Source organism: Anomaloglossus baeobatrachus, chromosome 4 (assembly GCF_048569485.1).
Source record: "Anomaloglossus baeobatrachus isolate aAnoBae1 chromosome 4, aAnoBae1.hap1, whole genome shotgun sequence".
Classification (NCBI taxonomy): domain Eukaryota; kingdom Metazoa; phylum Chordata; class Amphibia; order Anura; family Aromobatidae; genus Anomaloglossus; species Anomaloglossus baeobatrachus.
Window position 1 is genome coordinate 697,188,862 of NC_134356.1, and position 25,898 is coordinate 697,214,759.

At 39.3% G+C, this 25,898-nt stretch overlaps 1 pseudogene; it reads left to right on the forward strand.

Annotated features, from left to right (window-relative positions):
* The first annotated feature begins 12,914 nt into the window (after window positions 1–12,914).
* LOC142303036 (olfactory receptor 2AP1-like) overlaps window positions 12,915–25,898 on the forward strand; it is a 31,156-nt pseudogene continuing 18,172 nt past the window's right edge.

The following is a 25,898-nucleotide window of genomic DNA, read 5'->3' on the forward strand; positions in this document are numbered from 1 at the left end:
AAGGCTGAGCTGATAGGATTTGCCAATTATTAAGTTATTCATCCTTTTTTGAAAAGAAAAAATAATCAGAAAAGGTTGTTATGATGCATTCGTTCTACAAGGAAGCTGGAAAAACACTTAGACAGAAAATTAGCTTAGGGGATTAATGATAGGTAGAGAGATAGATAAAGAGCGATAGAGTAGCGTAAGGAAAGCTGTGTGAAAGGTCTTGTCAGTTTTCATAGCCTGCTCAAAATTACACAGTCAGTCACATTTGTAGGCACTGTTAGTGATAAAAAGAAGAATGTCTTAGCAGCATCCACATAAAAAGCCAAACTTTATTCCAAATCCATAATAAAGAAAAACCTTTAAAACAGCAATGTAGACAGAAAATCACTCTTAATCCTGTCAGATCTCTACATGTTAGAAGGCATTAAATATTAAAGGCTTAATTAGACATATACACAAAAGGTGAGATAACTCTCACAAAATAACATTAACCATGACATCGCCAGGGAACATAGTTGACATGAACAAACACTAGTTGGATTCATTGCCTAATGGAAACAGGAAAAATAAAAATAAAAATATTTGCATGTAAAACAAAACCTCTTTCCAAAAACGTATATGTAGACATAAATGCATTTATCTGTGTATGTGCACAAGATATGTCCGCATTATATATCCATGACAATAATAAACACACGCAGAAAAATATAAGTGCAGCACAAACGTGCAAATATAAAAAGCGCGTCTAATACTATATATACAAAAGACACTAAGCTTAAATAAATAATAAGAAAAAATTCCATGAACGGTTTATAATAGTGGCTAAACCATGAGAAGGGGCTACATACAGAATACATATCCAAGTTACAATAGACAGACTAGTACAGAGGGAAGAGGACCCTGCCCTTGCGGGTTTACATTCTATAGGATTTTGGGGAGGAGACAGTAGGTGTGGTGTTGGTTGGGCAGCGGCTCCACACAGTAGTAAGGCAGCGGCGGCTCCGCACGGTGGTGAGGCGGCGGCAGATCCACACAGTGATGAGTCGGCAGCAGCTCCGTACGGTGGTGGGGCGGCAGCTCCGCATGGTGGTGGGGCAGTTGGGTCATTGGAGATTATAGGCATTTCTGAACAGATGAGTTTTCAGGTTCCGTTTGAAGCTTGCAAGTGCAGCAGATAACCTGACGTGGTGAGGCAGCGAGTTCCAGAAAACAGGGGCTGCTCGGGGGAAGTCTTGGAGGCGGTTGCATGAGGAGTGAATAAGACAGGAGGAGAGAAGGAGATCTTGGGAGGACCAGAGATTACTTGTTGGAGTGTAGCGGGAGATTAGTTTAGAGATATACGGAGGAGACAGATTATGGATGGTTTTGTAAGTCAGTGTTAGTAGTTTGAATAGGATACGATGGAAGATTGGGAGCCAATGGAGAGATTTGCAGAGAGGAGAAGCGGGGTGGTATTGAGGAGATAGGTGGATCAGTCAGGAAGCAGAATTAAGGATGGACTGGAGGGGGGCAAGATGGTTAGCAGGGAGACCACAGAGGAGGATGTTTCAGTAATCTAGGCGGGAGATTATGAGATCAGCACTAGCATTTTTGTAGATTGCCAATTGAGGAAAGGACGGATTCTAGAAATGTTTTTGAGTTGAAGATGGCAGGAGGTGGTGAGGGATTGGATGTGTGGTGTGAAGGACAAGGCAGAGTCGAGGGTCACTCCAAGGCACCAAACTTTGGATATTGGGGAGAGTGTGATGTTATTTATTGTAATAGGTAGATCAGGTAGGGAGTGTAGGTGAGATAGAGAAAAGATGATTAGTTCAGTTTTGGCTATGTTGAGCTTTAGGAAGCGAGAGGAAAAGAAGGAAGATATAGCCAATAGACACTCTGGGATTCTGGACAGCAGAGATCTGACATCTAGGCCAGAGAGGTAGATCTGAGTGTCATCGGCATATAGGTAGTACTGGAAGCCATGGGACTTTATGAGTTGTCCCAGGCCGAATGTATATATGGAAAAAAGTAAGGGTCCCAGGACTGAGCCTTGAGGGACGCCAACAGAGAGATGGCGGGATGAAGAGGTTGTGTGGCAGTAGCAGTATCAGTATCATTACGTAGACGACTCAGTAGGAAAAATTCATCCAGGAAAACTTCTCAACATTCAAGATAATGAGTCAGCGGGCAAATTTAAGCCAGGAAAGCTCATAGGCAGCAAACAAAGTGTCTTCGGTATCATTAAGTAGGTGAGTCAGGAGGCAAAATTTCAGCAGGAAAAGTCAGAGACATTCAGGATATGGTATCTTCAAAATTCCAAGTATAAGGATCAGCAGCAGAGTTATTCCAGGAAAGCTCATAGACATTCAAACAAGGTGTCTTCAGTACTATCACATAGGATGGATCAGCAGGCAAAGTTTGTCCAAGTATGTCAAACCATCCAAACAAGGTAAATAAATATAGAAAAAATAAAAAAATAATAAAACATAAGCTCAAGGTTATTATAACTAGTCCACCGGATGTGCAGTCTACATTAATAGTGCAATAAATAAATAAACAAAATTAAACAAACATATAAACCACCCAAAAAATTAATGGAAATAACAATTAGATATTGCAGTGTAAATTGAAACATTTGATACTGAGTGTTTAGCGGAATGTAAACTACATAACAATAGATGAACGTTGCTTGAATGATGGAAAGTTAATGCAATATAGAATACACAATTACTGTATATACAGGAAACTTGACAGAATCACTCACAGATTGTGGATCGAAAAACAGATCCATTATCACTGTTACGGAGTACATAGTAAATACTGTCGTCCTGGAAATTACTAAATAATGACACAGAAAATAAAATGAAGCCCCCCCCCACTCCCCCTCCCCACCTGAAAAAGAAAGAAAATAAAAAAAGCTGCAAAGCAAAAACCTAAAATTTGGTAGACATGGAAAATCTTAATAGAGAAAGAACAAATGTGTGTTCAAATTTAAATCACATGTATGTCTATTTTCAAACTTCAGGATCCATCATGCCTGCCTCCTAAGTAAAAGGGGTTCTAGGTGTTGTTATTTAGTTGAGCCTGCTGTAAATTTGCTAGTGAACTAGGTAAAAAAAAAAAGTCTGGGCACTTTTCATTGCCTGCTCAAAGTTACACAGTGAATCACATTTGGAGTTATTGGTACTTATCAATACTTTCACAATATTGCCAACTCAGCAGGAAATAAATAATTTATCTTTTGTGTCAGGTGTGTGACAGGTGTGGGTGTAGGGTTGCGAAACATCTGTTTGAAAGGGAAAAGGTACATCAACCAGGAGTGGTAAATCACAATGAAGTTGTGGTGGAAGGGGGAATAGGTGGGGTGTTGGAGGTGTGCGAGTGGGAACTTCTGTTAGTCAAAGCTCTTGAGAGCAAACACCGGCTCATCCTATCCCAAGAGAAAAGAGGACAACACTTCCGTTACTGGACAGCCTACTCCACTAGATTTATTTGGCTGCCGCACATCACTTCAACTTTGAAATGAGGCTGATAAACAGCAGGTGCTAGTGTGGATGGCAAGCGCTGCATTAAGTGACGTCTGCTCTTCCTTCACCTCAACACTCAGTTCATTCCTCAGAGGTGCCACCCCAATTAAACTTGTTTCCCTCCACATTACAAATCTCCAACCAGCAAACTGACTATGGGAACCACACATGGGCGAGTCTGCAGAGCTGTTCACATATTCCATCACATCGGCATCACAGGTCTGCTCCAAAGATACCCAGACTTAAGAGGAGAAAAGCATCTGCACCAAAGCCCAAAATCTTTGTCAGTTTGATCAGGCAGGATCCCATCCCTCATCAACTGACATTAACCCCCAGGGGTTGAGGGGATGATAATGAGACTCATATACCTGAGGTACAAGCACACTGTCCTGTGATGTCAGATCAGGAAGAGGAGGAGTGGGACAACATAGGGAATGAGGATGAAGTTGTAGATCCCACTTGGTGTGAACCCGGAGGCACGCAGCTGAGTAGCTCAGCAGATGATAGAGGAGGAAGAGGAAGATGAGGATGTTATGTTGGTGATTCTCACACAAACACGTAGTGATGTAACCATGAGAATCACTGCATCTTCAGTCACAACTCTGGCTGTGGCCAATAGCGGTCACGGGTTTGCAGTTCGCAGGAAGGGTTGCCTAGCCTGGGCTTTTTTTGAGACCGCAAAGGATGACCCAACTGTCATTATCTCCCAACGTTGCAAACAAAGAGCCAGTAGAGGGAAAAAATTCAAATAATTTGATTACTACATGCATGAGCCTGCACATGGGCTACCAACATGCATTACTGTGGGACTCTTACTGTTCTAAAATGTGGACTACTCCACCTACCCAACCACCGGCCGCCAAATCAACCGTGTCACAGTTGATACTATTCTCACACAAGTCTCTGACCACATAGCCTCCACTTGTTTACCCGCTACAATGAGTGTGAGTGACAGCCTGTTATGGAAGTGACCATTCCTGGTGGTTTTGACCCATGTGAGGCCAGATCTTGTATTGCATGGAATATACCACCTTGTGGTTCAAACACACTATGGGGAAATGGGGAAAGGGAATTGACACCTCTGTTCTGCTTTCTGCCTGAAAGGTTTTTAAATATCAAGACTCCAATATGGATCTCCAAATTGTGTCATGTCTGTGCTACTAGGGTTCTGTGAGCAAGAGGCCTATGCCTCTCACTCATGCATCTGTTGATTTTTTAAAATGAAAATGCCAGCCCAAATCCTGAGTTGCATGGACCATACTTCCCTGGTGTGTAAATACACTATGGGGAAAGGGGGGGGGGATTGATGCTGCTGTTTGCCTCTAATGTTTTTAAATATGAAGACTCCAATATGGGTTTCCTAGTTGTGTCTTGTCTGTAGTTCCAGGGTTCTGTGAGCAAGAGACCTATGCCTGTCACTCATGCATCTCTTGATTTTTTAAAATTAAAATTCCAGCCCACATCCTGCGTGTTGCATTGACCATATTTCCCTGGTGTGCAAACACACTTTGGAGATGTATGGGAGGTTATTGATGCCTCTGTCTTTCTGCAATGTTTTTAAACATCAAGAATCTAATATGGGTCTCCAAGTTTTCTTGTTTGTAGTGCCAGAGTTCTGGGAGCATGAAGTCTACACCTATCACTCATGCATCTCTTGATGTTTAAAATGAAAATGCCAGGCCACATCACAGAAGCATCCAACACATGAGCGCCTTCTTGCTGCAATATCTCCAACATGATGTCCATATTGTTGGTATTACAAATGCTGACTACTGGGTTGTCACTCTTTTAGATCCAAGTTACAAGAAAGGGAATGCACAGATGCTGTAGTAGTAAAACAAACTCTTTGACCATCTTAACAGTAGTTTTACACAAGACACCATTGAGGCACACAGCATGAATTTTACTGTAGAATTCCAACCACAGGAATGTTGTGCCGTCAACGCAGAAACATTAGCAGCAGCAGTTCAAGTGGCATAAGCATTTTCTTTGAGGTTGGGGACATATTTTCTTGCCCATCTCATGCATCAGTGGAACAGAGTAGAAGTGTGACGCACAGTGAAAGACTGGAAAGGACGATGCAGGAGCCGTTGGGAAGGTCGCTAAGTATAAGGGTCCTGCTTTGCTTTATTCCTTATTTTTTTTCTTATGCAGCCCCCCATACAATTACTAACTCCAGCCCTCTTAGCCTTTACTAAAACCAGCCCCCTAGCCCTTACTAACACATAAGTTCTCAATTGGGTTTGGATATGATCGTCTAACTGTTCGGTGAACACAGGTAAATTCGGCAAACACGAACTGAAGCCTTGGGAGGTTTGTTTATCTCTAGTCCTAAGCTGATTTGTGGTTAAACAAAAGATACTATTGGAGAAAGGAACCAGTGAAGTGGAGAAAAAAGGTACCTTGTGTTAATGAAGAAACATACAGTACAAGTAGTCATGTGCCCTCTGTCTCCTGTGTAAAGTTGCTATCAAGAGGGAATGAAGTAAAGTACCATTTATTAAGAACTGGTAGTTTCTCTCATTGAACTTATGAACTTTTGATACTAGCCAAATGAAGCTATCAACATCATGTTGACGTAAACATCCCGCCCACCTCCTTCCTTCCGCATTGCCGGCGGGTCGCAGGTAAGCTGTGTTCGTCATTCCCGAGGTGTGACATGGAGAGACGTGTGCTGCCACGGGAATGATGAACAACCGGAGCACAGAAGGAGGAACGACTTTTTGAAAATGAACGATGTGTCAACGAGCAACGATAAGATGAGTATTTTTGCTCGTTCACAGTCGTTCGGAGGTATCACACTGTACAACATCTCGAATGATGCCCGATGTGCGTCACAGAATCCGTGACCCTGATGACATATCGCCCGATGTATCGTCCCGTGTGACGCCGGCTTAATACCGAACTTCCTTATGTTGAAGTTAAAAATTGCTGAAGTTTGTTATATTTCCTTCACAATTTATTTGTGCATGTTGCACATCCCCCTGCTGTATTCAGAGACTTTGAAGCCATGAGAGGGGTGCACGTCCATGACCAAGTACTAAGCTTATTCCAGGATGGACCTTGCCCGTACCCGACTGTGTCCCCATCCTATGGACTGATGCAGTACAAGGAACTGTGGCCAAGATCTAAAAAGACTACCCTTAAAAGAAATGTACTGTGACCAATATGTAAAGCACTACCTTTGGAAGGAATGGACTGCTATCTTATGTTGGCTTGAGGGTGGCAAAGGTTAAATAGAGGTGTTTGGAGTAAAAAGAGACTCTAATAATTGCGGTTCCAGTGTTCTAAACAAGTAGGACCGGGTTGATGTTATTCTGGAGAAGAAATGAGTGAAGATGTGTTATTAAATTTTATGTGTGTAGAGAAATGTAGTGTAAAATTTTAAAGATGGTTGAGGACGTCCATCAAAAAAGAAGGGGGCAATGTAAAAGGTGGACCTATTGTCATTTTCCCACTTGAGGACATCAACAGTACTGTTATAATAAGCTGTGATAAGTTTTGGTAATGTGCAATGTGAATTGTGATAAATGTAGTGTTGCATTATATTATGCCAACAGTAGGACAAGGAAGAGTTAATGTTTGGGTCTAGCCCATAGTTGGAGGGGCTTGTGTGCAGGGAGAGTGACAGTTTTTTTTACCAGATAGGGCGTAGCCTAAAGTCTGGATAGTAGCAAGCCACATGACGTGGTTACCTCTGGAAAGAGAAGTCTAAGACTAAGCAAGATTTGAAGTAAAAGAAACCGAGACAAAGGGAAATTAGTTGCTGGAAAAGGAGGGAGAAAGTTACTGTGTGTAGAGAAAACAGCAGGACTATCCAGGGTTTATAACTCGAAAAGGTAAAGGATCAGGAAGGAAAACATCATGAATCAAAGTGAGAGCCCTGGATGAGAGTTGTGTACGCATCAGGAATCTTGAAGGTTAGTTCGGCCATATTGGCAAAGCTGCTCCTTTGGAAAGAAAATATGACTTTCATTGACTGTACTGTCATGCTAAGAAGGGTTATTGTGAAATAAGTCCGAATATTGGAACCATTGAAGTGGAGGAAGTAGAGAGACGATGTGAGGAGATGCTCTGTGTTAATGAAGAAATGTACAAGTAGTCATGAGATTAAGTGGTTGTGCAGTAAAGTACCATTTACTAAGAACGGGTGGTTTCCCTCACTGAACTTGACATCTGGTCCTGGCCACCCAAAGATATCGGCATCATGCGGGCAGAAAAGGTGTATCGCCTCATTGACACACTCCACACACCCAGCCAAGACTCCCTGTTTCATGTAGTGTGCCGGAGCACAAGAAACGTGGACCTCGCCCATGACTACCGCCTCATGCCACGCTACAGGTACATAGACCAGCATATGGCTATGAGTAAAACGTGCTTCCTAATTATTTATAATATATTACAGACAATGATATAGTTCATTTTTTATTTCTCTCTCCTGTTTTAACCTTTTTTTTTTTATTTCTCTTATCTGGTTAAGTTAAAAACAATCCCCAAACTCTCCTCCCAAGCAGTTTTTGCGTCCTCTTGGGTATTGCACCAAGTCTTCAATGTATAAATATATGTAAGAGGCTGGAATGATCGGCAAAGCTTCAGTCTGTGGCCATGTGGGAGCTTGATTTTATTCTTACAATGATTTTAAATTATTTTAATTTAGTTAATAAATCTTTATTGCCTTTTTAGTTTAATTCTAAACCAAAACCAAAATATTCATCTATTGAAAAAGAGAAAAGCCAATTTCAAAGATGAGTGCAAACAAAAAAAATCCAAGAGGTCAATAACAAAGTATGTTAATACATATAAAAAAAAAGTTAAAAAACCAAAAATAAAATATGACGACTATAGAATGATACTATCTGTTAAAGTGTTTTAATGCTCTTTAAAAAAATACTAAAATAAATGATTGTGAGCCTATTTCTCTATAAAAATCTAATGTATTTGTTTTAAATTTTCATTTAAAATTATAATAATAATAACAATAATAATAATAATAATTGTGTTATATTGTATCATGTACTTTATGTAATTTCATGTGTCATGTGATTTATGTGTATTTATGTATTGTATTGAAAAATGTTTTAATTTATAATACTTAGATCTAAGGACATTTACTAATTTATTTATTAATTACAATTATTTGTCAGTTATTTTATTTTTAAGATTTTTTTACCACAATAAAAAAATATACAACAAAAAGTCATTAGTCAGCCACCAATTGTGCATTTCTCCCCCTTATAAAGATGAGATTTGCCTGTAATTTACATAATAGGTGACCACAACTAAGAGAGACAAAATGAGAAAACAAATCCAGAAAATCACCGCGTCTGATTTGGCATTACATAGTTACATAGTTACATAGTTACTTAGGTTGAAAAAAGACCTAGGTCCATCTAGTTCAACCTTCCTCCACCAGTTCTACACCTGGTCACCAAGTCATTTATAACCAACAATGTTGTGTGTAGTGAGGAAATCATCCAGCCCTTTTTTGAAAGCTGTTATAGTATCTGCCATTACTACCTCTTGTGGTAGGGCATTCCACAGTCTGACCACTCTAACTGTAAAGAACCCTTTCCTATTTAGCTGCCGGAATCACTTTTCTTCCACTCGCAGTGAGTGCCCCCTGGTCCTTAGTACTGTCTTTGGAAGGAATAAGTCATGTGCCAGTCCTTTATATTGACCACACATGTATTTATACATATAAATGAGATCTCCTCTGAGACGTCTTTTTTCTAAGCTAAACATATCTAACTTTTTCAACCTGTCACCATATGTGAGGCCTTCCATTCCTTGTACTAGTCTAGTTGCCCGCCTTTGAACTGACTCTAACTTCTGAATGTCCTTTTTAAAATGTGGAGCCCAAAACTGGATCCCGTATTCCAGATGTGGCCTTACAAGTGATTTATAGAGGGGTAACAATACGTTGGGATCACGGGATCTAATCTCTCTTTTTATACACCCTAGAATCTTGTTTGCTTTAGCAGCTGCTGCCTGACATTGAGTGCTGCTGCTAAGCTTATTTGTAATGAGAATACCCAAGTCCTTCTCCTGTTCTGTAGTCCCGAGTTTACTTCCATTTAATGTATACGCAGCTATAGGATTACTCCGTCCTAGGTGCATTACTTTACATTTATCAACATTAAATCTCATTTGCCAAGTATCTGCCCATTCTGACATCTTATCCAGATCTTTTTGTAATATTGTACTAGCAAGGTCAGTTTTTAATATCCTACATAGTTTGGTGTCATCGGCAAAGACTAATATTTTATTTGAAAATTATGGTGGAAAATAAGTATTTGGTCAATAACAAACGTTCATCTCAATATTTTGTTTTATCCTTTGTTGGCAAAGACAGAGGTGAAACATTTTTTGTAAGTCTTCACAAGGTTGGCACACACTGTTGGCGGTATGTTGGCCCATTCCTCCATGCAGATCTAGCAGTGATGTTTTGGGTCTGTCTTTGGGCAACACGGACTTTCAACTCCCACCAAAGGTTTTCTATGGCATTGAGATCTGGAGACTGGCTAGGCCACTCCAGGACCTTCATATGCTTCTTATGAAGCTGCTCCTTTGTTGCCCTGGCTGTGTGCTTGGGAGCATTATCATGCTGAAAGACTCAGCCACGTTTCATCTTCAATGCCCTTGCTGATGGACGGAGGTTTACACTCAAAATCTCATGATACATGGCCCCATTCATTCTTTCATGTACACGGATCAGTTGTCCTGGTCCCTTTGCAGAGAAACAGCCTCAAAGCATGATGTTGCCACCCCCATGCTTCTCAGTAGGTATGGTGTTCTTTGGATGTAACGCAGCATTCTTTCTCCTCCAAACAGGACAAGTTGTGTTTCTACAAACAGTTCTACTTTGGTTTCATCAGACCATATGACATTCTCCCAATACTCTTCTGGATAATCCAAACACACTCTAGCAAACTTTAGATCGGCCCAGAGATGTACTGTCTTACGCAGGGAAACACGTCTGGCACTGCAGGATCTGAGTCCTTGCCAATTTAGTGTGTTACTGACGGTAGACTTTGTTACAGTGGTCCCAGGTCTATGCAGGTCATTCACTAGGTCCCACGTGTGGTTCTGGGATTTTTCCTCCCCGTTCTTGTGATCATTTTGACTCCATGGGGTGAGATCTTGCATGGAGCCCCAGATGGAGGGAGGTTATCAGTGGCCTTGTATTTCTTTCATTTTCTTATTATATTTCTCTATTATTTACAGTTGATTTCATCACACCAAGCTGCTTGCCTATTACAGATTCAGTCTTCCCAGCCTGGTGCAGGGCTACAATTATGTTTCTGGTGTCCTTCGACAGCTCTTTGGTCTTCACTATAGTGGAGTTTGGAGTGTGATTGTTTGAGGTTGTGGACAGGGGTCTTTTATTCTGATAAGTTCAAACAGGTGCCATTACTACAGGTAATGAGTGGAGGACAGAGGAGCTTCTTAAAGAAGAAGTTACAGGTCTGTGAGAGCCAAAAATCTTGCATGTTTTTTGGTGACTAAATACTTATTTTCTATCATAATTTTCAAAAAAAAGTTTGTCAAATCAGACGCGGTGATTTTCTGTATTTGTTTTCTCATTTTGTCTCTCGTAGTTGTGGTCACCTATGATGTCAGTTACAGGAAAATCTCATCTTTATAAGGGGGAGAACTTGCACAATTGGGGGCTGAATAAATACTTTTTATCCCCACTGTACTTATGAGCTGAGATTTTTTTAAAGAGTTTTTACATAATTGTTGCTTATTTCTGTAACTTTTGTGATAATTGATCTGGTAAAATATTTATTTACTATTCGTTGGGACAATAGTCAAATTTACAGGCACCAATTCAACAAACATTTTTTCTAGATATTAGTGTAAAAAGTTTGAAAACTTGGAGTTGCAAACTTTTTTCACCAAAATTTGCACTCAGTTTTCATTCTGAACATGAAATGACCATCAGCAGATTTGGCTTTCAGTACCATCTTTATGCTGATGACACACAGCTATACACCTCATCCCCTGAGCTCACCCCCGCTGTACTACAGAACACAAGTGACTGCCTGACTGCAGTCTGCAACATCATGTCTGCTCTCTATCTGAAACTTAACCTTTCCAAGACTGAACGTCTTCTGTTGCCTCCATCTTCGAAACTTCCTAAACCCGACATCTCCTTCTCTGTGTGTGGCACCATGCTAACTCCTAGGCCGCAGGCGCACTGCCTGGGGGTTATACTTGACACTCATCTCTCCTTCACGTCCTACATACAATCTCTTGCTCCCCTTTCTAACAATGGAAACGACAAAAACCCTCACCGTGGCTCTGATCCGCTCTCGCCTCGACTACTGTAACTCTCTATTAATTGGTCTCCCCCTAACTAGACTCTTTCCTCTACAGTCCATCCTTAATGCAGCAGCCAGGGTCACCTATCTGACTAACCACTACTTGGATGCCTCTGCTCTTTGCCAGTCATTGCACTGGCTGCCCATATATCACAGGATCCAATTCACACTGCTTGTTCTCACCCACAAAGCTCTTCACAGTGCGGCACCCCCTACATCTCCACTCTACTCTCTATCACCACAAAGCTCTCCACAGTGCAGCACCCCCTACATCTCCACCCTACTCTCTATCACCACAAAGCTCTCCACAGTGCAGCACCCCCTACATCTCCACCCTCCTCTCTATCACCACAAAGCTCTTCACAGTGCGGCACCCCCCTACATCTCCACCCTCCTCTCTGTCTATCACCCCACACGTTCTCTACACTCTGCAAATGACTTTCGACTAACGTCCCCACTAATCCAAACCTCCCACACCCGGATCCATGCATCTCCAGGTTCTGGACAACTGGTCGAGGCAGCCATTATCTATCCCCCATTTCCTTGATATGGCTGGATTGTTATTGTAAATAAGCACTTGTACCTTGCCCCCCCCCCATATGATTGTAGATTGTAAGCTCTCACGAGCAGGGTTGTCTTTTTTCCCTCTAAATATTGTATTTTCTATAACTGTTACTTGTCTGTATATGATCCTCCTGAATTGTAAAGCGCTGCGGAATATGTTGGCGCTATAGAAATAAAGATTATTATTTTTATTATTATTATTTAGAACATCAGAATGTTTTTCATGTTACTATATTCATGTTGTGTTAAAACATTCAGGCTGTGCTAATTTTTGTGGTCTTGTCATGCTCCATGTGGTGCTCCATGTGGTGCTCCATGTGGTGCTCCATGTGGAGATATTCTTCCTATTCTGTGCTATAGGATAGACAACTTCCAAGATATGGCATCTCAGAGCATCTTGAAGTTTGGACAAAACCATAAAATACCCATGTGTATGAGGCCATCAGACATCATTTTTTTAAGGCATTTAGACTAAAGCAATTCTAGAGTCTTCATCTTTCCACTTACGATGTGTATTTATGCATAGATTATGAGTGGAATCAATAAGACGAGTGTCTCAGAATTCATTCTTCTTGGCTTCAGTCATATTTCGAGTTTAACTCCCTTTCTCTTCACTCTGTTCCTGATTGTCTACATATTGATCGTGGTGGGAAATGTTCTGGTCGTCATCCTGGTATCGATCAGTCATCGTCTTCAATCACCTATGTATTTATTTCTAAGAAACCTTTCGATGTGTGAAGTTATTTTTACCACAAATATTGTGCCCAAAATGCTCCAGGTCACAATACAAGGAGGGAGCACTATTTCATTTGCCGGCTGTGTGAGCCAACTCTACATGTTTGCAGCCACAGGGATAGCAGAATGTCTTCTTCTCACCTCAATGTCCTACGATCGGTACTTGGCCATCTGCAAGCCTTTGCACTATTCCTCCATCATGAATTTCAAGCAACATCTCTACTTGGTCACCTTCTCATTGCTGTGCGCTATAATCCCACCTGCAATTACTATTCGCCTCATCTGTGGCATTGACTTCTGTGACTCCATTGCTCTTGACTAGAGATGAGCGAACCGGTCGCGGTTCGGCTCGAGGTCGGTTCGCCGAACGGGGGTCCCGTTCGAGTTCGGTTCGTCGAACGTTCGACGAACCGAACTCGAGCCAATAGGCTATAATGGGAGGCAATCACAAACACATAAAAATGCATTATAAATGTACACAAACAGTTAATAAACATTGCCATAACACTTACCGGTCCTCGCGATCCCTTCTGCACTCTGTCTCCTGCCGCTATTCCATCCGATGATCGCTGAATCCTCCCGGTGACGGCACTGCCAGCAGAGATGCAGGACCTATCGTGACGTCAAAATAGCCATGTGACCAGTCACGTGGCTATTATCTCATTGGCTACAGACTGGTCACATGACTATGACGCGTCATGTAGGACCTGCGAGTGCATCTCTCCGGTACACGGTGCACATATGTGTATCGCCGTGTACCGGCGACATGCTCTAGCACACGGTCGACTCCCCGTTCCGTTAGGGACCGGCTGACACAGCCGGTCATTAACGGAGATCACCGTTGCCATAGCAACGCAGTTAGCGGTGACGTCACCGCTAACCGCAGCTCCGAGAGCACCGTTGCTATGGTAACGCGTCTGTCAGCGTTACCGCTGTTACCGCTGACAGCCAGCACTGATCACTCACGGAGTGAAGGCTGCACGCTGCTTCCCGATTGTAGTGAGGATTGTACTGAGGATGAGGTTCCCCAGCCCCGAGTGATGGGCTGGTGAAACTCATCCTCACTATAATCGTCACTACTACTACACTAGTGAGGATTGTAGTGAGGATGAGGTTCCCCAGCCCCAAGTGATGGGCTGGTGAACCTCATCCTCACTACAATTGTCACTACTACTACACTAGAAAGAAAGAAGACAGAAGAGTAGGATCATGGAGGGCTGACAGGGGGTAATAAAGATGGAGTCTCTAATGTGTCTGTGTATTTATTTCTATTAAAGTATTTTTTCTCTGTGTGGTGTCTTTTTTTTAACCCTTTATTGGAGATTCTTAATGGCCGGGTCAAACGTGCCTGACATTAAGAATCTCTGGCTTAATACTGGCTAGTAAAACAAAGCCAGTATTAACTCATGATTACCCAACAAGCCACCCGACTCCAGGGCTGTTGGAAGAGTTGGATACAGCGCCAGATGATGGCGCTTCTATGAGAGCGCCATTTTCTGGGACGGCTGCGGACTGAAATCCGCAGCAGAGGCACCCAGAAACCTCGGGCTAACCTGTGCTGCGGATTCCAATCCCCAGCTGCCTAGTTGTACCCGGCTGGACACAAAAATGGGGCGAAGCCCACGTCATTTGTTTTTTAATTATTTCATGAAATAAGTGAAATAATTAAAAAAAAATGGGCTTCCCTATATTTTTGGTTCCCAGCCGGGTACAAATAGGCAACTGGGGGTTGGAGGCAGCCCGTGGCTGCCTGCTGTACCTGGCTAGCATACAAAAATATGGCGAAGCCCACGTCATTTTTTTGATGGGCAAAAAACTTCTGCATACAGTCCTGGATGGAGTATGCTGAGCCTTGTAGTTCTGCAGCTGCTGTCTGCTCTTCTCCATACAGACAGACAGCAGTTGCAGAACTACAAGGCTCAGCATACTCCATCCAGGACTGTATGTAGAAGTTTTTTGCCCCCTGAAAAAATTATGTGGGCTTCGCCATATTTTTGTATGCTAGCCAGGTACAGCAGGCAGGTACGGCTGCCCCCAACCCCCAGTTGCCTATTTGTACCCGGCTGGGAACCAAAAATAAAGGGAAGCCCTTTTTTTATTTCATGAATTTCATGAAATAATTAGAAATCAAATGACGTAGGCTTCGCCCCATTTTTGTGTCCAGCCAGGTACAACTAGGCAGCTGGGGATTGGAATCCGCAGCACAGGTTGGCCTGAGCTTTCTGGGCCCCACTGCTGCGAATTGCAGTCTGCAGCCGCCTCAGAAAATGGCACTTTCATAGAAGCGCCATCTTCTGGCGTTGTATCCAACTCTTCCAGCACCTGCCTGCTATACCTGGCTAGCATACAAAAATATGGCGAAGCTCACGTCCTTTTTTTTGTAGTTTTTTGGCAAAAAAAATAAAAAATGCTTCCCTGGATTTTCCATTGCCAGTGAAGGTAACACCAAGCAGTGGGAGTTAGCAGCCAGCAGCTGCTTGGATTACCCTTAGCTAGCAATACAAAAAATGCAGCGGGAGCCCATATATATTTTTTTTAATTATTTATTTAAATAACTAAAAATAAAATGGGCTTCCCTGTATTTTGATTGCTGGACATCACAGTGCTGTAAAAATAAATCTTTAAAAAAATGACGTAGCGCTCCGTGGTATTTTTGATTCTCAGCAGATAAAGCAGACAGCTATGGGTTGCCACCCCCATCTGCCTGCCGTTACCTTGGTTGGCAATCAAAATACAGGGAAGCCCATTAATTTTTTCTATTTAAAAAATAGTTAAAAAAAAAAATGACGTTGGGTCCCCCCATTTTTGATAGCCAGCTAGGGTAAAGCAGACGGCTGTAGCCTGAAAACCACAGCTGGCAGCTTTACCGTGGTTGGGGATCCAATGTGGAGGTCCCCTCAGGCTCTTTTTTATAATTATTTTATAAATATTAATAATTACACAATAAAAGTAGTCCCCCCCAAATTGGATCACCAGCCAAGGTAAAACGGACAGCTGTGGTCTGGTATTCTCAGGGTGGGAAGGTCCATAGTTATTGGGCCTTCACAGCCTAAAAATAGCAGGCCGCAGGCACCCCAGACGTGGTGCATCCACTAGATGCACCAATCCTGGAGCTTCACCCCAGCTCATCCCGTGCCCTGGTGCAGTGGCAAACGGGGTAATAAATCGGGTTGATACTAGCTGTAAAGTCACCTGAGATCAAGCCAAGCAGTTTGTGATGTCATGGCGTCTATTAGATACCCAACATCATAAACTGTCAGTACTAACAAAAAAAAAGAAAATCGACAAAAGAAATTTATTTGAAAAAACAGTCCCCAAAACATTTCCTCTTTCACCAATTTATTGTAAGAAAAAAAATAAAGGGGTCCCACGACGACTCTGGACCGTCTAGAATATGGCGGGGAGACACTCAGGGAACGTATCCCCCATTTTCTAGGAGTGCGGACCCTTCATGTGAGGAGTGTGGGTGCAATGAATCTGCACTCACTCTCCCCGGGTCCACAGCAGCAGAGTCCATGTCGTAATGGTTGCTACCAAAGCTGCAATGCACTGCTCATGAGGTAAGGGCATGCCTAATCAGGAGAACTACTGTAGAGGAAGCTCTGCTCACTGGTATATAGGTGCTCAGAGGTAATAATAGATAAAATTAGTGAGTAACCTCGGCACTCTAAATCCCCCAGACTAAGTCAGTAAGTCACAACGGATAGTAATGCAAAATCACTCTTTATTGGTCCGTATTAAGAAAAAAAATTTTTCATAAGCATATATGTTTTTGTCCAAAACAAGTTACAAATGACGTTTCGGCCTCAGCCTTCGTCAGATTGGACTTATCTGCTTGTAGTCATGAAAAATGACAATAATCAGTATCACATAAGAGTGAGAGAACAATAACATAAACTCGAACAATGTAGAGGTACAATTGGGATGCAGCAAAAAAATTGCAACACAGCAAGAAATGAAACACATGATACAAATGTCATAATACAGTACAAGGACAATATAGTAATGACAAATATGGGGTCAGAGTAGGCTTAGACAGCTCTGGTACGAAAGAGATGTCAATCATAAAGTAACATGTGCAGTAGGTGTAGAGCTACAGTATGCATGGCAGAGCTAATGGGTAGACTGACCATAGAAAAAGAACGGAGAAAAAGTGGAGAAAAAGTGGAGAAAAAGTGGAGAAAAAAATGGAGAAAAAGTGGAGAAAAAAATGGAGAAAAAGTGGAGAATAAGTGGAGAAAAAATAAAGAAAAAGTGGAGAAAAAGTGGAGAAAAAGTGGAGAAAAAAATGGAGAAAAAGTGGAGAAAAAGTGGAGAAAAAGTGGAGAAAAAAATGGAGAAAAAGTGGAGAAAAAGTGGAGAAAAAGTGGAGAAAAAAATGGAGAAAAAGTGGAGAAAAAGTGGAGAAAAAAATGGAGAAAAAGTGGAGAATAAGTGGAGAAAAAATGGAGAAAAAGTGGAGAAAAAAATAGAGAAAAAGTGGAGAAAAAAATAGAGAAAAAGTGGAGAAAAAGTGGAGAAAAAGTGGAGAAAAAAAGGAGAAAAAAATGGAGAAAAAGTGGAGAAAAAGTGGAGAAAAAGTGGAGAAAAAAATGGAGAAAAAGTGGAGAAAAAGTGGAGAAAAAGTGGAGAAAAAAATGGAGAAAAAGTGGAGAAAAAGTGGATAAAAAGTGGAGAAAAAAATGGAGAAAAAGTGGAGAAAAAGTGGAGAATAAATGAAGAAAAAATGGAGAAAAAGTGGAGAAAAAGTGGAGAAAATGTGGAGAAAAAGTGGAGAAAAAATGGACAATAAGTGGAGAAAAAATGGAGAAAAAGTGGAGAAAAAGTGGAGAAAAAGTGGAGAAAAAGTGGAGAATAAGTGGAGAAAAAGTGGAGAAAAAATGGAGAATAAGTGGAGAAAAAATGGAGAAAAGGTGGAGAAAAAGTGGAGAAAAAGGGGAGAAAAAGTGGAGAATAAGTGGAGAAAAAGTGGAGAAAAAGTAGAGAAAAAATGGAGAAAAAAATGGAGAAAAAGTGGAGAAAAAAATGGAGAAAAAGTGGAGAAAAAGTGGAGAAAAAGTGAAGAAAAAGTGGAGAAAAAGTGGAGAAAAAGTGGAGAAAAAGTGGAGAAAAAATGGAGAAAAAAATGGAGAAAAAGTGGAGAAAAAAATGGAGAAAAAGTGGAGAAAAAGTGGAGAAAAAGTGGAGAAAAGGTGAAGAAAAAGTGGAGAGAAAGTGGAGAAAAAGTGGAGAAAAAATGGAGAAAAAAATGGAGAAAAAGTGGAGAAAAAGTGGAGAAAAAAATGGAGAAAAAGTGGAGAAAAAGTGGAGAAAAAGTGGAGAAAAAAATGGAGAAAAAGTGGAGAAAAAGTGGAGAAAAAGTGGAGAATAAATGAAGAAAAAATGGAGAAAAAGTGGAGAAAAAGTGGAGAAAAAGTGGAGAAAAAGTGGAGAAAAAAATGGAGAAAAAGTGGAGAAAAAGTGGAGAAAAAGTGGAGAAAAAGTGGAGAAAAAGTGGAGAAAAAATGGAGAAAAAATGGAGAATAAGTGGAGAAAAAATGGAGAAAAAGTGGAGAAAAAGTGGAGAAAAAAAGGAGAAAAAAATGGAGAAAAAGTGGAGAAAAAGTGGAGAAAAAGTGGAGAAAAAGTGTAGAAAAAGTGTAGAAAAAGTGTAGAAAAAGTGGAGAAAAAGTGGAGAAAAAATGGAGAAAAAATGGAGAAAAAAATGAAGAAAAAGTGGAGAAAAAGTGGAGAAAAAGTGGAGAAAAAGTGGAGAATAAGTGGAGAATAAGTGGAGAAAAAGTGGAGAAAAAGTGGAGAAAAAGTGAAGAAAAAGTGGAGAAAAAGTGGAGAAAAAGTGGAGAAAAAGTGGAGAAAAAATGGAGAAAAAAATGGAGAAAAAGTGGAGAAAAAGTGGAGAAAAAAATGGAGAAAAAGTGGAGAAAAAGTGGAGAAAAAGTGGAGAAAAAGTGGAGAAAAAAATGGAGAAAAAGTGGAGAAAAAGTGGAGAAAAAGTGGAGAAAAAAATGGAGAAAAAGTGGAGAAAAAGTGGAGAAAAAAATGGAGAAAAAGTGGAGAAAAAGTGGAGAAAAAGTGGAGAAAAAGTGGAGAAAAAAATGGAGAAAAAGTGGAGAAAAAAATGGAGAAAAAGTGGAGAAAAAGTGGAGAAAAAGTGAAGAAAAAGTGGAGAAAAAGTGGAGAAAAAGTGGAGAAAAAGTGGAGAAAAAATGGAGAAAAAAATGGAGAAAAAGTGGAGAAAAAAATGGAGAAAAAGTGGAGAAAAAGTGGAGAAAAAGTGGAGAAAAGGTGAAGAAAAAGTGGAGAGAAAGTGGAGAAAAAGTGGAGAAAAAATGGAGAAAAAAATGGAGAAAAAGTGGAGAAAAAGTGGAGAAAAAAATGGAGAAAAAGTGGAGAAAAAGTGGAGAAAAAGTGGAGAAAAAAATGGAGAAAAAGTGGAGAAAAAGTGGAGAAAAAGTGGAGAATAAATGAAGAAAAAATGGAGAAAAAGTGGAGAAAAAGTGGAGAAAAAGTGGAGAAAAAGTGGAGAAAAAGTGGAGAAAAAGTGGAGAAAAAATGGAGAAAAAATGGAGAATAAGTGGAGAAAAAATGGAGAAAAAGTGGAGAAAAAGTGGAGAAAAAAAGGAGAAAAAAATGGAGAAAAAGTGGAGAAAAAGTGGAGAAAAAGTGGAGAAAAAGTGTAGAAAAAGTGTAGAAAAAGTGGAGAAAAAGTGGAGAAAAAGTGGAGAAAAAATGGAGAAAAAATGGAGAAAAAAATGAAGAAAAAGTGGAGAAAAAGTAGAGAAAAAGTGGAGAAAAAGTGGAGAATAAGTGGAGAATAAGTGGAGAAAAAGTGGAGAAAAAGTGGAGAAAAAGTGAAGAAAAAGTGGAGAAAAAGTGGAGAAAAAGTGGAGAAAAAGTGGAGAAAAAATGGAGAAAAAAATGGAGAAAAAGTGGAGAAAAAGTGGAGAAAAAAATGGAGAAAAAGTGGAGAAAAAGTGGAGAAAAAGTGGAGAAAAAGTGGAGAAAAAGTGAAGAAAAAGTGGAGAAAAAGTGGAGAAAAAGTGGAGAAAAAGTGGAGAAAAAATGGAGAAAAAAATGGAGAAAAAGTGGAGAAAAAGTGGAGAAAAAAATGGAGAAAAAGTGGAGAAAAAGTGGAGAAAAAAATGGAGAAAAAGTGGAGAAAAGTGGAGAAAAAGTGGAGAAAAAGTGGAGAAAAAGTGAAGAAAAAGTGGAGAAAAAGTGGAGAAAAAGTGGAGAAAAAGTGGAGAAAAAATGGAGAAAAAAATGGAGAAAAAGTGGAGAAAAAGTGGAGAAAAAAATGGAGAAAAAGTGGAGAAAAAGTGGAGAAAAAGTGGAGAAAAAGTGGAGACAAAAATGGAGAAAAAGTGGAGAAAAAAATGGAGAAAAAGTGGAGAAAAGGTGGAGAAAAAGTGGAGAAAAAAATGGAGAAAAAGTGGAGAAAAAGTGGAGAAAAAAATGGAGAAAAAGTGGAGAAAAAGTGGAGAAAAAGTGGAGAAAAAGTGGAGAAAAAAATGGAGAAAAAGTGGAGAAAAAGTGGAGAAAAAGTGGAGAAAAAGTGGAGAAAAAATGGACAATAAGTGGAGAAAAAATGGAGAAAAAGTGGAGAAAAAGTGGAGAAAAAGTGGAGAAAAAGTGGAGAATAAGTGGAGAAAAAGTGGAGAAAAAATGGAGAATAAGTGGAGAAAAAATGGAGAAAAGGTGGAGAAAAAGTGGAGAAAAAGGGGAGAAAAAGTGGAGAATAAGTGGAGAAAAAGTGGAGAAAAAGTAGAGAAAAAATGGAGAAAAAAATGGAGAAAAAGTGGAGAAAAAAATGGAGAAAAAGTGGAGAAAAAGTGGAGAAAAAGTGAAGAAAAAGTGGAGAAAAAGTGGAGAAAAAGTGGAGAAAAAGTGGAGAAAAAATGGAGAAAAAAATGGAGAAAAAGTGGAGAAAAAAATGGAGAAAAAGTGGAGAAAAAGTGGAGAAAAAGTGGAGAAAAAGTGAAGAAAAAGTGGAGAGAAAGTGGAGAAAAAGTGGAGAAAAAATGGAGAAAAAAATGGAGAAAAAGTGGAGAAAAAGTGGAGAAAAAGTGGAGAAAAAAATGGAGAAAAAGTGGAGAAAAAGTGGAGAAAAAGTGGAGAAAAAAATGGAGAAAAAGTGGAGAAAAAGTGGAGAAAAAGTGGAGAATAAATGAAGAAAAAATGGAGAAAAAGTGGAGAAAAAGTGGAGAAAAAGTGGAGAAAAAGTGGAGAAAAAAATGGAGAAAAAGTGGAGAAAAAGTGGAGAAAAAGTGGAGAAAAAGTGGAGAAAAAGTGGAGAAAAAATGGAGAAAAAATGGAGAATAAGTGGAGAAAAAATGGAGAAAAAGTGGAGAAAAAGTGGAGAAAAAAAGGAGAAAAAAATGGAGAAAAAGTGGAGAAAAAGTGGAGAAAAAGTGGAGAAAAAGTGTAGAAAAAGTGTAGAAAAAGTGGAGAAAAAGTGGAGAAAAAGTGGAGAAAAAATGGAGAAAAAATGGAGAAAAAAATGAAGAAAAAGTGGAGAAAAAGTGGAGAAAAAGTGGAGAAAAAGTGGAGAATAAGTGGAGAATAAGTGGAGAAAAAGTGGAGAAAAAGTGGAGAAAAAGTGAAGAAAAAGTGGAGAAAAAGTGGAGAAAAAGTGGAGAAAAAGTGGAGAAAAAATGGAGAAAAAAATGGAGAAAAAGTGGAGAAAAAGTGGAGAAAAAAATGGAGAAAAAGTGGAGAAAAAGTGGAGAAAAAGTGGAGAAAAAGTGAAGAAAAAGTGGAGAAAAAGTGGAGAAAAAGTGGAGAAAAAGTGGAGAAAAATGGAGAAAAAAATGGAGAAAAAGTGGAGAAAAAGTGGAGAAAAAAATGGAGAAAAAGTGGAGAAAAAGTGGAGAAAAAAATGGAGAAAAAGTGGAGAAAAGTGGAGAAAAAGTGGAGAAAAAGTGGAGAAAAAGTGAAGAAAAAGTGGAGAAAAAGTGGAGAAAAAGTGGAGAAAGTGGAGAAAAAATGGAGAAAAAAATGGAGAAAAAGTGGAGAAAAAGTGGAGAAAAAAATGGAGAAAAAGTGGAGAAAAAGTGGAGAAAAAGTGGAGAAAAAGTGGAGAAAAAAATGGAGAAAAAGTGGAGAAAAAATGGAGAAAAAGTGGAGAAAAAGTGGAGAAAAGTGGAGAAAAAAATGGAGAAAAAGTGGAGAAAAAGTGGAGAAAAAAATGGAGAAAAAGTGATGAAAAAGTGGAGAAAAAGTGGAGAAAAAAATGGAGAAAAAGTGGAGAAAAAGTGGAGAAAAAGTGGAGAAAAAATAGAGAAAAAATGGAGAAAAAAATGAAGAAAAAGTGGAGAAAAAGTGGAGAAAAAGTGGAGAAAAAGTGGAGAATAAGTGGAGAAAAAGTGGAGAAAAAGTGGAGAAAAAGTGGAGAAAAAATGGAGAAAAAGTGGAGAAAAAAATGGAGAAAAAGTGGAGAAAAAGTGGAGAAAAAGTGGAGAAAAAAATGGAGAAAAAGTGGAGAAAAAGTGGAGAAAAAGTGGAGAATAAGTGGAGAAAAAATGGAGAAAAAGTGGAGAAAAAGTGGAGAAAAAGTGGAGAAAAAATGGAGAAAAAGTGGAGAAAAAGTGGAGAAAAAGTGGAGAAAAAGTGTAGAAAAAGTGGAGAAAAAGTGGAGAAAAAATGGAGAAAAATGGAGAAAAAAATGAAGAAAAAGTGGAGAAAAAGTGGAGAAAAAGTGGAGAATAAGTGGAGAATAAGTGGAGAAAAAGTGGAGAAAAAGTGGAGAAAAAGTGAAGAAAAAGTGGAGAAAAAGTGGAGAAAAAGTGGAGAAAAAATGGAGAAAAAAATGGAGAAAAAGTGGAGAAAAAGTGGAGAAAAAAATGGAGAAAAAGTGGAGAAAAAGTGGAGAAAAAGTGGAGAAAAGTGGAGAAAAAGTGGAGAAAAAGTGAAGAAAAAGTGGAGAAAAAGTGGAGAAAACGTGGAGAAAAAGTGGAGAAAAAATGGAGAAAAAAATGGAGAAAAAAGTGGAGAAAAAGTGGAGAAAAAAATGGAGAAAAAGTGGAGAAAAAGTGGAGAAAAAAATGGAGAAAAAGTGGAGAAAAAGTGGAGAAAAAGTGGAGAAAAAGTGGAGAAAAAGTGAAGAAAAAGTGGAGAAAAAGTGGAGAAAAAGTGGAGAAAAATGGAGAAAAAAATGGAGAAAAAGTGGAGAAAAAGTGGAGAAAAAAATGGAGAAAAAGTGGAGAAAAAGTGGAGAAAAAAATGGAGAAAAAGTGGAGAAAAGTGGAGAAAAAGTGGAGAAAAAGTGGAGAAAAAGTGAAGAAAAAGTGGAGAAAAAGTGGAGAAAAAGTGGAGAAAGTGGAGAAAAAATGGAGAAAAAAATGGAGAAAAAGTGGAGAAAAAGTGGAGAAAAAAATGGAGAAAAAGTGGAGAAAAAGTGGAGAAAAAGTGGAGAAAAAGTGGAGAAAAAAATGGAGAAAAAGTGGAGAAAAAAATGGAGAAAAAGTGGAGAAAAAGTGGAGAAAAAGTGGAGAAAAAAATGGAGAAAAAGTGGAGAAAAAGTGGAGAAAAAAATGGAGAAAAAGTGATGAAAAAGTGGAGAAAAAGTGGAGAAAAAAATGGAGAAAAAGTGGAGAAAAAGTGGAGAAAAAGTGGAGAAAAAATAGAGAAAAAATGGAGAAAAAAATGAAGAAAAAGTGGAGAAAAAGTGGAGAAAAAGTGGAGAAAAAGTGGAGAATAAGTGGAGAAAAAGTGGAGAAAAAGTGGAGAAAAAGTGGAGAAAAAAATGGAGAAAAAGTGGAGAAAAAATGGAGAAAAAGTGGAGAAAAAGTGGAGAAAAAGTGGAGAAAAAATGGAGAAAAAGTGGAGAAAAAGTGGAGAAAAAGTGGAGAATAAGTGGAGAAAAAATGGAGAAAAAGTGGAGAAAAAGTGGAGAAAAAGTGGAGAAAAAAATGGAGAAAAAGTGGAGAAAAAGTGGAGAAAAAGTGGAGAAAAAGTGTAAAAAGTGTAGAAAAAGTGGAGAAAAATGGAGAAAAAATGGAGAAAAAATGAAGAAAATGTGGAGAAAAAGTGGAGAAAAAGTGGAGAATAAGTGGAGAATAAGTGGAGAAAAAGTGGAGAAAAAGTGGAGAAAAAGTGAAGAAAAAGTGGAGAAAAAGTGGAGAAAAAGTGGAGAAAAATGGAGAAAAAAATGGAGAAAAAGTGGAGAAAAAGTGGAGAAAAAATGGAGAAAAAGTGGAGAAAAAGTGGAGAAAAAGTGGAGAAAAAGTGGAGAAAAAGTGAAGAAAAAGTGGAGAAAAAGTGGAGAAAACGTGGAGAAAAAGTGGAGAAAAAATGGGAGAAAAAATGGAGAAAAAGTGGAGAAAAAGGAGAAAAAATGGAGAAAAAGTGGAGAAAAAGTGGAGAAAAGGAAAGTGGAGAAAAAGTGGAGAAAAAGTGGAGAAAAAGTGGAGAAAAAGTGAGAAGTGGAGAAAAGTGGAGAAAAGTGGAGAAAATGGAGAAAAAGTGGAGAAAAAGTGGAGAAAAAGTGGAGAAAAGTGGAGAAAAAATGGAGAAAAAGTGGAGAAAAAATGGAGAAAAAGTGGAGAAAAAGTGGAGAAAAAGTGGAGAAAAAGTGGAGAAAAAGTGGAGAAAAAGTGGAGAAAATGGAGAAAAGTGGAGAAAAAGTGGAGAAAAGTGGAGAAAAAGTGGAGAAAAAAATGGAGAAAAAGTGGAGAAAAAGTGGAGAAAAAGTGGAGAAAAAGTGGAGAAAAAATGGAGAAAAAGTGGAGAAAAAAGTGGAGAAAAATGGAGAAAAGTGGAGAAAAAGTGGAGAAAAAGTGGAGAAAAAGAGAAAAAGTGGAGAAAAGGGAAAGTGGAGAAAATGGAGAAAAAGTGGAGAAAAAGTGGAGAAAAGTGGAGAAAAAGTGAGAAAAAGTGGAGAAAAGTGGAGAAAAAGTGGAGAAAAAATGGAGAAAAAGTGGAGAAAAAGTGGAGAAAGAGAAAGTGGAGAAAAAGTGGAGAAAAAGTGGAGAAAAAAGTGGAGAAAAAGTGGAGAAAAAGTGGAGAAAAAGTGGAGAAAAAGTGGAGAAAAAGTGGAGAAAAAATGGAGAAAAAGTGGAGAAAAAGTGGAGAAAAAGTGGAGAAAAAGTGAGAAAAAGTGGAGAAAAAGTGGAGAAAAAGTGGAGAAAAAGTGGAGAAAAAAATGGAGAAAAAGTGGAGAAAAAGTGGAGAAAAAGTGAGAAAAAGTGGAGAAAAGTGGAGAAAAGTGGAGAAAAAGTGGAGAAAAGGAGAAAAGTGGAGAAAAAGTGGAGAAAAAGTGGAGAAAAAAGTGGAGAAAAAGTGGAGAAAAAGTGGAGAAAAAGTGGAGAAAAAGTGGAGAAAAAGTGGAGAAAAAGTGGAGAAAAAGTGGAGAAAAAGTGGAGAAAAAGTGGAGAAAATGGAGAAAAAGTGGAGAAAAAAGTGGAGAAAAGTGGAGAAAAGTGGAGAAAAAGTGGAGAAAAAAGTGGAGAAAAAGTGGAGAAAAATGGAGAAAAAGTGGAGAAAAAGTGGAGAAAAAGTGGAGAAAAAGTGGAGAAAAAAGTGGAGAAAAAGTGGAGAAAAAGTGGAGAAAAAGTGGAGAAAAATGGAGAAAAATGGAGAAAAAATGGAGAAAAAGTGGAGAAAAAGTGGAGAAAAAGTGGAGAAAAAGTGGAGAAAAAGTGGAGAAAAAGTGGAGAAAAAGTGGAGAAAAAGTGGAGAAAAAGTGGAGAAAAAGTGGAGAAAAAGTGGAGAAAAAGTGGAGAAAAAGTGGAGAAAAAATGGAGAAAAAGTGGAGAAAAAGTGGAGAAAAAGTGGAGAA